This window comes from Solea senegalensis, unplaced genomic scaffold (genome assembly GCF_019176455.1).
Source record: "Solea senegalensis isolate Sse05_10M unplaced genomic scaffold, IFAPA_SoseM_1 scf7180000015411, whole genome shotgun sequence".
NCBI lineage: Eukaryota > Metazoa > Chordata > Actinopteri > Pleuronectiformes > Soleidae > Solea > Solea senegalensis.
The window spans coordinates 2,155-10,695 of record NW_025321319.1 but is presented as its reverse complement, the minus strand read 5'-3'; the positions used below and the strand labels follow the sequence as shown (position 1 = coordinate 10,695).

Genomic DNA, 8,541 nt, shown 5'->3' with positions numbered 1-8,541 from the left:
CTTTACAACAATGCACACAGTCGCATAAAAGTGAATGGTCTCCAAACCCCAAAAATAGCAATCCAAAGATCAATTAGACAGGGATGTCCCCTCTCCTCTCTGCTCTACAGCCTGGTGGCCGAGCCCCTAGCTCTATTAATAAATCAGAACATTAACATTCAGGGCATACTGGCAGATAATGGCACTTCCTGCAAAATGATTGCCTATGCCGATGACACAAATATCATGGTCAAAGATGGAAAAAGTCTACAACTAGCTTTGAATCTTGTACATATCTACTGCTCAGCCTCCGGTGCCAAAATCAATGAAAACAAATCAACTATAATGTACTGTGGCAATGGGGCAAGGTCACCAGGCAGACAGGCGTTCATAGAGGAAAAGGCCAGTGTAAGGGTCTTAGGAGTGCATATTGGCCAGGATCAAAAGGCCGCCAGAGATAACACCTGGAAAGAGGTGCTAAATAAAATGAACAACACCTTGGGGTTGTGGAAAATGCGGAAGCTGACCCTGAAGGGTAAGGTGGTCATGCTCAACTCCCTGATACTCTCCAAAGTGAATCATGTGCTACAAGTCTATGATCTCCCAAACCAAACTCATGCAGAAATAAATCAAATGATATCCACTTTTCTGTGGGGAAGCCGCCGCAACATGATAAAACACAGAACAACAATTGATACATACACAAACGGGGGGCTTAGGCTAATAGACATAAACACAAAAAAACACTCATTCAGAATCAAAATCATCAAAAAGCTGTTGGACGATAAAACTGACCTTTTTTGGAAACATCAACTGCTTGACACCATTAAAACATGTGCAAACAGTGGCATTTACAATCTCTGTCAGATCCCACTAAAATCACAAGCTACACACATCTCACAGTTCACACAAGAGATCTTTGAGGCATGGGAGTTGGCCAGACCCCACCTGGTAACTATAGTACAAAACAAACACCAGCTGCTGCAGCTCCCCGTTTTCCACAACCCAGACATCACATATCTGGGCAGGCCCATCTCGGGCGGGTCAATGCCGCAAGCAGGTTTATACACATTGGGAGACTTCACAAACAATCAAGGCGAAATAGTAGTGGAAGAAATCTTGAATCGACTCAGAGCCAAAAACATTTATTGCAAACGGTTTGCTGAATTCACATGTCAGAAAATTGAAACTGGGATTGCTGACCATCTAAAACAGGCTTTTTACAAGACCAGTGGTAGTAGGCAGAATGATACCCTTGATTTTCGTCAAAGTGCTCAGCCTGATGCGAAAAGCATTAATCAACTAACCTCCAAGTATTGGTACAACACCTTGCTGGCAAACATAGTACAAAAACCGACATCTGAAACTCATTGGAAAGAACACTTCCCGTCGATTAATGTTTCCACCATGTGGAAAAACATAAATAGCCCCTATGCTCATCCCTTCGCCAACAACACCGATTTCAAAATCAGACATAGACGAATTTTCTCGGGTATCATCCTGCACCAAATGAACAGTGCTATCTATGAGAGGGTTTGTACTGTCTGTAATAAAAATGACGAAACACTTGAACACATCTTTCTCACCTGTCCCATCTGCGAGGTCTTCCTCACCCGGGTCAAGAACCTCCTCACCGACCACTGCAAGCTCAGCAGCAAAGACATTACAGACTGGGAATGGACTTGGCTCTTTTGATACTCACACAAGAAAGAAGGTATAAACACAACCCTGATTAACATTCTACTATCCATAGCCCGACACACCATCTTCATTGCCAGGAACTACGCACTCTATGAGGATGTACAAATAAACAGATGGCTCTTCTTCACAAGCATGGTCAAAAGTCATCTCAGACTGCTCAAGGATGCCTACAAGGCAACATTCCAGGAAACTTTTCTCACCAACAACTCCTTATACGACCTCGATCAGAGGGAAGAACTGATGTTTCATTTCTAAATGTTCTGGGGAGTACATTGCCACGTTTTCATCTCTCAAGGATATCGTTGATGTTTTTGCTGTAAACCCTGTTTCTTTAAATCTTATTGAGTATACTGTCCCATTGGCTAGGGTTTTATCTATTTATGTTTTTTTTCTTTCTTTGTTATTGCTTCGTCAACATTTTGATTCTCCTTGAATATGTCTTTTGTTTCATCATTGAATCATGGTTTAAACGTGTTTTGTGGTTTCTTGTGAATAAGTGTGTTCATTTTTGTTAATGAAAGTATTTTTGATAATAAAAAACAAAAAAAAAAAGCACGCCGGATCTCGTCTGATCTCGGAAGCCAAGCAGGGTCGGGCCTGGTTAGTACTTGGATGGGAGACCGCCTGGGAATACCAGGTGCTGTAAGCTTTTATACCGCTGCACGCTTTTACACTGCTGCTTCCTTACAAGAAACATGCCCCTCCACGAGCAGGGGCCTTGCCTAGTCCATAAAGGCACTCTCTGTCGCCAGCCCCTCGGCTTACGGCCATACCACCCTGAGCACGCCCGATCTCGTCTGATCTCGGAAGCTAAGCAGGGTCGGGCCGGGTTAGTACTTGGATGGGAGACCGCCTGGGAATACCAGGTGCTGTAAGCTTTTACGCTGCTGCTGCTGCTGCTTCCTTACAAGAAACATGGGCTCGCAATTAAATTGACGCACAGGCACGGGTTGATGTCTTTCTGGTTTCAGCTTCGCTTCGCTTTGCTTTTCACAGAAAAAAGAGAATGGTGCACCGTTCCTGGTGGCACTGCAATACCAGGTCAATGCAAGGAGTGAAGAGAGCAAGCCCCAGTTTTCACCTCCCACTGCTCAAAAATGCATTTAATATTTAATCCCCATATAGAGGACATATCAGATATTAAACTGATAAGAACAGATACTACACTTGATCTTAGCCAAAAGGCCGAGAAGCGATGGCCCACAGGTGTCTGGGGCCAACCCAAGATCTTGGCACACAAGTCAGTTGTTGTGGTGCCATGTTTTTAAGGGCGCCTAACAAAGGCTGCTGCTGCTGATCACCTCCGCCCCAAGGTTGACCTAAGTGCACCTCTGAGCCTTGACAGACAGCTGCTTGACATTTGACACACTCAAAGGGCGCAGCCTTACAGCAAAGCCCACCCAAAATAACTTAAACTCTTGAACGTCCCTCTCCACGGAAGTCTTTAGTAAAAGGCGAAAGACTTGTGCATTTTGAAGAGAAACCAGAGTCAACGTAGCCCCTGTCCTGGAGAGCAGCCGAGGAGTCTATCCGCCGGAGTCACCACAGTCTCGGTCGGCCGGCCGGCCGGCCACCTTGGGACGGCCTTCCTTCAACGCTTTTGCTTAGTCGGCCAATAAACCGCCCAGATTTGACTGCATGTTTGGAAGCGCTTTCCTACTGTCGGTTGTGCGCTGCAGTTTTCTATCAGTCGCTGAGGCTGTGGCACATTCCTCGCTCACTGGCACACCTCCAACATTTAGTGGTAGACGCGAGTGCATGAGCAAAGCAGCTCCGTGTCACACTGAGCAGTACAAACTGCCGGGCCATTTCCCACCTCATCCGGGCTTCTGAAATGGTGAGTTGCTCCTGGCATCACTTCAACATCAGGTCACTGCACGGAGTGAACAGAGCAAGCGCCAAAGTATTAACCCTGGGCATGATGGCCATGGATCCATCTCCAACAATCGAGTTCTTCTACAAAGAGTTGGGAAAGGGAGCGTGACATTTGCTTTGAGCTGAAAGACAACACCCACAACCATCACGCTCCCAGCAACTTGGAAAGACTGGGGATGTTGCTCCGCAAGGACGTGAGAAGTTTGGAGATGGGCACACAACGTTGAACTTCGGGCGGCTGACCTTTGCTTACAACGACATCATCGGGGGAAAGCGCGGACGCAGCACCCCACTAGCAAAATTATGCAGTCAAGACTCCCACGTTTGGGGAATTTGCAGGGGTCAACACAGCCGGAGTGCAATGGCTGAGCCTCGCCCTGGGGGAACCGCCTTCTTGATCATGGTATCTCCCCTGCCAGGTAAGTATGAGGTGTACTCGCCAAACACCGGGTGGCTCTTGCCAGACACAGCTCTTGGCTGATGGTGCTGGAAATGAATAATCCCAGAGGCCAATGCCTTGACTCAGTTGCTCGTTAATGCTGTGCTATGTTCAACTTCAACCTCCAGCACACATTGGAGAGGAAACACTCGACCTTTTTTACTGGCATACCTGGCTGTCGTTTCCTATAGATTCAGCAACAACTGGACATGACGGCACCAACAGCCGCTTGCCCATCTCGGTGTCGCTTCCCGATACCGGACTAGAGTGTAGCATGTGGTGGAGATAAAGGCTGAAGTGCAGTGTGTCCGAAAGGCTGACTTTTGAGCCCTGCCACGCGCAGGGGGCCTTGCCCAGTCCATAAAAGCAGTCTGTGTCCCCAACCCCCAGGCTTACGGCCATACCACCCTGAGCACGCCCGATCTCGTCTGATCTCGGAAGCCAAGCAGGGTCGGGCCTGTTTAGTACTTGGATGGGAGACCGCCTGGAAATACCAGGTGCTGTAAGCTTTTACACCGCTGCACGCTTTTACACTGCTGCTTCCTTACAAGAAACATGCCCCTCCACGAGCAGGGGCCTTGCCTAGTCCATAAAGGCACTCTCTGTCGCCAGCCCCTCGGCTTACGGCCATACCACCCTGAGCACGCCCGATCTCGTCTGATCTCGGAAGCTAAGCAGGGTCGGGCCGGGTTAGTACTTGGATGGGAGACCACCTGGGAATACCAGGTGCTGTAAGCTTTTACGCTGCTGCTGCTGCTGCTTCCTTACAAGAAACATGGGCTCGCAATTAAATTGACGCACAGGCACGGGTTGATGTCTTTCTGGTTTCAGCTTCGCTTTGCTTTTCACAGAAAAAAGAGAATGGTGCACCGTTCCTGGTGGCACTGCAATACCAGGTCAATGCAAGGAGTGAAGAGAGCAAGCCCCAGTTTTCACCTCCCACTGCTCAAAAATGCATTTAATATTTAATCCCCATATAGAGGACATATCAGATATTAAACTGATAAGAACAGATACTACACTTGATCTTAGCCAAAAGGCCGAGAAGCGATGGCCCACAGGTGTCTGGGGCCAACCCAAGATCTTGGCACACAAGTCAGTTGTTGTGGTGCCATGTTTTTAAGGGCGCATAACAAAGGCTGCTGCTGCTGATCACCTCCGCCCCAAGGTTGACCTAAGTGCACCTCTGAGCCTTGACAGACAGCTGCTTGACATTTGACACACTCAAAGGGCGCAGCCTTACAGCAAAGCCCACCAAAAATAACTTAAACTCTTGAACGTCCCTCTCCACGGAAGTCTTTAGTAAAAGGCGAAAGACTTGTGCATTTTGAAGAGAAACCAGAGTCAACGTAGCCCCTGTCCTGGAGAGCAGCCGAGGAGTCTATCCGCCGGAGTCACCACAGTCTCGGTCGGCCGGCCGGCCGGCCACCTTGGGACGGCCTTCCTTCAACGTTTTTGCTTAGTCGGCCAATAAACCGCCCAGATTTGACTGCATGTTTGGAAGCGCTTTCCTACTGTCGGTTGTGCGCTGCAGTTTTCTATCAGTCGCTGAGGCTGTGGCACATTCCTCGCTCACTGGCACACCTCCAACATTTAGTGGTAGACGTGAGTGCATGAGCAAAGCAGCTCCGTGTCACACTGAGCAGTACAAACTGCCGGGCCATTTCCCACCTCATCCGGGCTTCTGAAATGGTGAGTTGCTCCTGGCATCACTTCAACATCAGGTCACTGCACGGAGTGAACAGAGCAAGCGCCAAAGTATTAACCCTTGGCATGATGGCCATGGATCCATCTCCAACAATCGAGTTCTTCTACAAAGAGTTGGGAAAGGGAGCGTGACATTTGCTTTGAGCTAAAAGACAACACCCACAACCATCACGTTCCCAGCAACTTGGAAAGACTGGGGATGTTGCTCCGCAAGGACGTGAGAAGTTTGGAGATGGGCACACAACGTTGAACTTCGGGCGGCTGACCTTTGCTTACAACGACATCATCGGGGGAAAGCGCGGACGCAGCACCCCACTAGCAAAAATTATGCAGTCAAGACTCCCACGTTTGGGGAATTTGCAGGGGTCAACACAGCCGGAGTGCAATGGCTGAGCCTCGCCCTGGGTGAACCGCCTGCTTGATCATGGTATCTCCCCTGCCAGGTAAGTATGAGGTGTACTCGCCAAACACCGGGTGGCTCTTGCCAGACACAGCTCTTTGGCTGATGGTGCTGGAAATGAATAATCCCAGAGGCCAATGCCTTGACTCAGTTGCTCGTTAATGCTGTGCTATGTTCAACTTCAACCTCCAGCACACATTGGAGAGGAAACACTCGACCTTTTTTACTGGCATACCTGGCTGTCGTTTCCTATAGATTCAGCAACAACTGGACATGACGGCACCAACAGCCGCTTGCCCATCTCGGTGTCGCTTCCCGATACTGGACTAGAGTGTAGCATGTGGTGGAGATAAAGGCTGAAGTGCAGTGTGTCCGAAAGGCTGACTTTTGAGCCCCGCCACGCGCAGGGGGCCTTGCCCAGTCCATAAAAGCAGTCTGTGTCCCCAACCCCCCGGCTTACGGCCATACCACCCTGAGCACGCCCGATCTCGTCTGATCTCGGAAGCCAAGCAGGGTCGGGCCTGGTTAGTACTTGGATGGGAGACCGCCTGGGAATACCAGGTGCTGTAAGCTTTTACACTGCTGCTTCCTTACAAGAAACATGCCCCTCCACGAGCAGGGGCCTTGCCTAGTCCATAAAGGCACTCTCTGTCGCCAGCCCCTCGGCTTACGGCCATACCACCCTGAGCACGCCCACTAGCGAACCAGGAAGTGTATGCTACAAACATTTCGAGCACACGGCTCCTTTCCTCAGCCTGTATTCTTCCCCTTTTTCTCCTCCTTTCTGCACTTCTTTTCCCTTTTCTCATCGTGTGCTACTTCAGTTTACTGGTTTTGTTCATTTTAAGGACTGGTTTCCCCCCCCCCCGACAGTGTTTTCCACACTGTGCGGGGGCGCCTTTTGTTGAACTTTTTTTTTCTCATCATGGATGGACCTCAGAACAACGACCTCACCAAGCAAAGAATCATGGCAAAGGAGATAAAGAACACGGAGAATGGAGACGGAGAAAAGAATGATGGAACCCAAAGGAAGTATGAGAAGGAGCTGACTTTACAAATAGAATTGACGGGAACAGAAAAAGTCCCAATAATGGAATTATTGAAATGTGTGCGTGGACTGTGTGGAGGTTTGATTGCCTGCCGCTGTATTGGAACGGACAAATATGAAATAACAATGACAAACACTGTTGGGAAAAGCAGATTGCTGGATGGATTCAAAATCGGCACAACCATAGTTATGGCAAAAGAGCTAAACAATGATGAACTGGTGGTCTCTTTTCTCACTCTGCCCGCGTACATCTCAGACCAGGAAATAATTGACAAGCTGCATGGCTGGGGAGTCTCTGCAATCTCTCCAATCAAGAGAAGAATGTGGCCTGGCACAAACATCGCAGATGGGACAAGGTATGTGAAAGTCAAATTTAATCAGACAGTACAATCCCTGCCTTACTCTGCTAGATTTAATACTGCCACTGGTCCCGAATACTTCAGAGTGTTACATGATCGGCAAGTGAAAGTGTGTCGAATGTGCCTACAGCCTGGACACATTCTTAGAGAGTGTCCTGAGTTTTGTTGCCATAAATGTGGAGTCCAGGGGCACTATGCAAGAGAGTGCCATAAAGCTGTGAAAAGGTGTGAGCTGTGCCACAACAACATGGAAAATTGCATTTGCAATGAAAGTGAACCGGAGAGCATAGCAGAGTCAGAGTTGGAGAGGGAGCAGACAGAGGGAAGCACTGAGGACAGTGCAGGAGAGGAGGAGGCAGAGATAGCGCCTGCGGAGGTACGCACAGAGTGGGGTGTAGAGAAAGGGCCCCCTGCCCAGCCGCCCCGAGCGGAAAAAATAACCACTAATGTGGAAACCTCTGGAGAAAGCCTTCCGGAAGCGCAGAATGACGCGGCTCAACCAGACAATGAAAAAAAAGTGGCTGGAGCTGAAAAGCTCCAAGCCAGAGGCACGAGAAGCACCCCAACCGCAGAATCTGCGCCACTCAGTCCTCCCCACTCTGAAAAAGAGCCAACAGTTTCTCCCTCACCAAGTGCTGACTCTGATTCGGAGATGGACCTCTCGGTAGTGTCCCTGGCAAGAAAACGACAAAATACAGCCAAGTCCGGTAAAACAAATAAGAAAAAGCAAAATAGAAAAAAATGAGTGTGATGTTTAATGCCACAATAATACAGCTCCCCCTTCTCATGGCCCTGCTTCTCTCACTGAATGCCCGTGGGCTCTGCAGCAGAGAAAAACTACACAAAGTCATCAATACTACCAAATGTGACATCTTGCTGCTACAAGAAACAAAATGGTCCTCATCTCCTGTGAGCATGATAGGAGGGTTATGGGAAGGGAATGTATATTTCGCAAATGCAGATCGAGCAATGTGTGGGGTGGCAACGCTGATTAAAAACAATGTCTTTGATAAGGTAATAGAAATATATAAAT

General features: G+C 48.7%; 10 non-coding genes across 10 annotated transcripts; 4 read left to right on the top strand and 6 right to left on the bottom strand.

Moving 5' to 3' along the window:
* Window positions 1–2,439: 2,439 nt before the first annotated feature.
* Window positions 2,440–2,558, top strand: LOC122762228. Its single transcript, XR_006358675.1, has one exon. It is a non-coding gene; the product is annotated as a 5S ribosomal RNA (ribosomal RNA).
* A 126-nt stretch (window positions 2,559–2,684) lies between these two features.
* On the bottom strand, window positions 2,685–2,877 carry LOC122762225. Its single transcript, XR_006358672.1, has one exon. It is a non-coding gene; the product is annotated as a U2 spliceosomal RNA (small nuclear RNA).
* A 181-nt stretch (window positions 2,878–3,058) lies between these two features.
* On the bottom strand, window positions 3,059–3,172 carry LOC122762227. The gene has a single exon (XR_006358674.1). It is a non-coding gene; the product is annotated as a U5 spliceosomal RNA (small nuclear RNA).
* A 647-nt stretch (window positions 3,173–3,819) lies between these two features.
* On the bottom strand, window positions 3,820–3,982 carry LOC122762223. The gene has a single exon (XR_006358670.1). It is a non-coding gene; the product is annotated as a U1 spliceosomal RNA (small nuclear RNA).
* A 402-nt stretch (window positions 3,983–4,384) lies between these two features.
* LOC122762230 lies at window positions 4,385–4,503 on the top strand. Its single transcript, XR_006358677.1, has one exon. It is a non-coding gene; the product is annotated as a 5S ribosomal RNA (ribosomal RNA).
* A 110-nt stretch (window positions 4,504–4,613) lies between these two features.
* Window positions 4,614–4,732, top strand: LOC122762221. Its single transcript, XR_006358668.1, has one exon. It is a non-coding gene; the product is annotated as a 5S ribosomal RNA (ribosomal RNA).
* Window positions 4,733–4,853: 121 nt separating this feature from the next.
* LOC122762224 lies at window positions 4,854–5,046 on the bottom strand. The gene has a single exon (XR_006358671.1). It is a non-coding gene; the product is annotated as a U2 spliceosomal RNA (small nuclear RNA).
* A 182-nt stretch (window positions 5,047–5,228) lies between these two features.
* LOC122762226 lies at window positions 5,229–5,341 on the bottom strand. Its single transcript, XR_006358673.1, has one exon. It is a non-coding gene; the product is annotated as a U5 spliceosomal RNA (small nuclear RNA).
* A 647-nt stretch (window positions 5,342–5,988) lies between these two features.
* Window positions 5,989–6,152, bottom strand: LOC122762222. Its single transcript, XR_006358669.1, has one exon. It is a non-coding gene; the product is annotated as a U1 spliceosomal RNA (small nuclear RNA).
* Window positions 6,153–6,555: 403 nt separating this feature from the next.
* On the top strand, window positions 6,556–6,674 carry LOC122762229. The gene has a single exon (XR_006358676.1). It is a non-coding gene; the product is annotated as a 5S ribosomal RNA (ribosomal RNA).
* The last annotated feature ends 1,867 nt before the right edge of the window (window positions 6,675–8,541 follow it).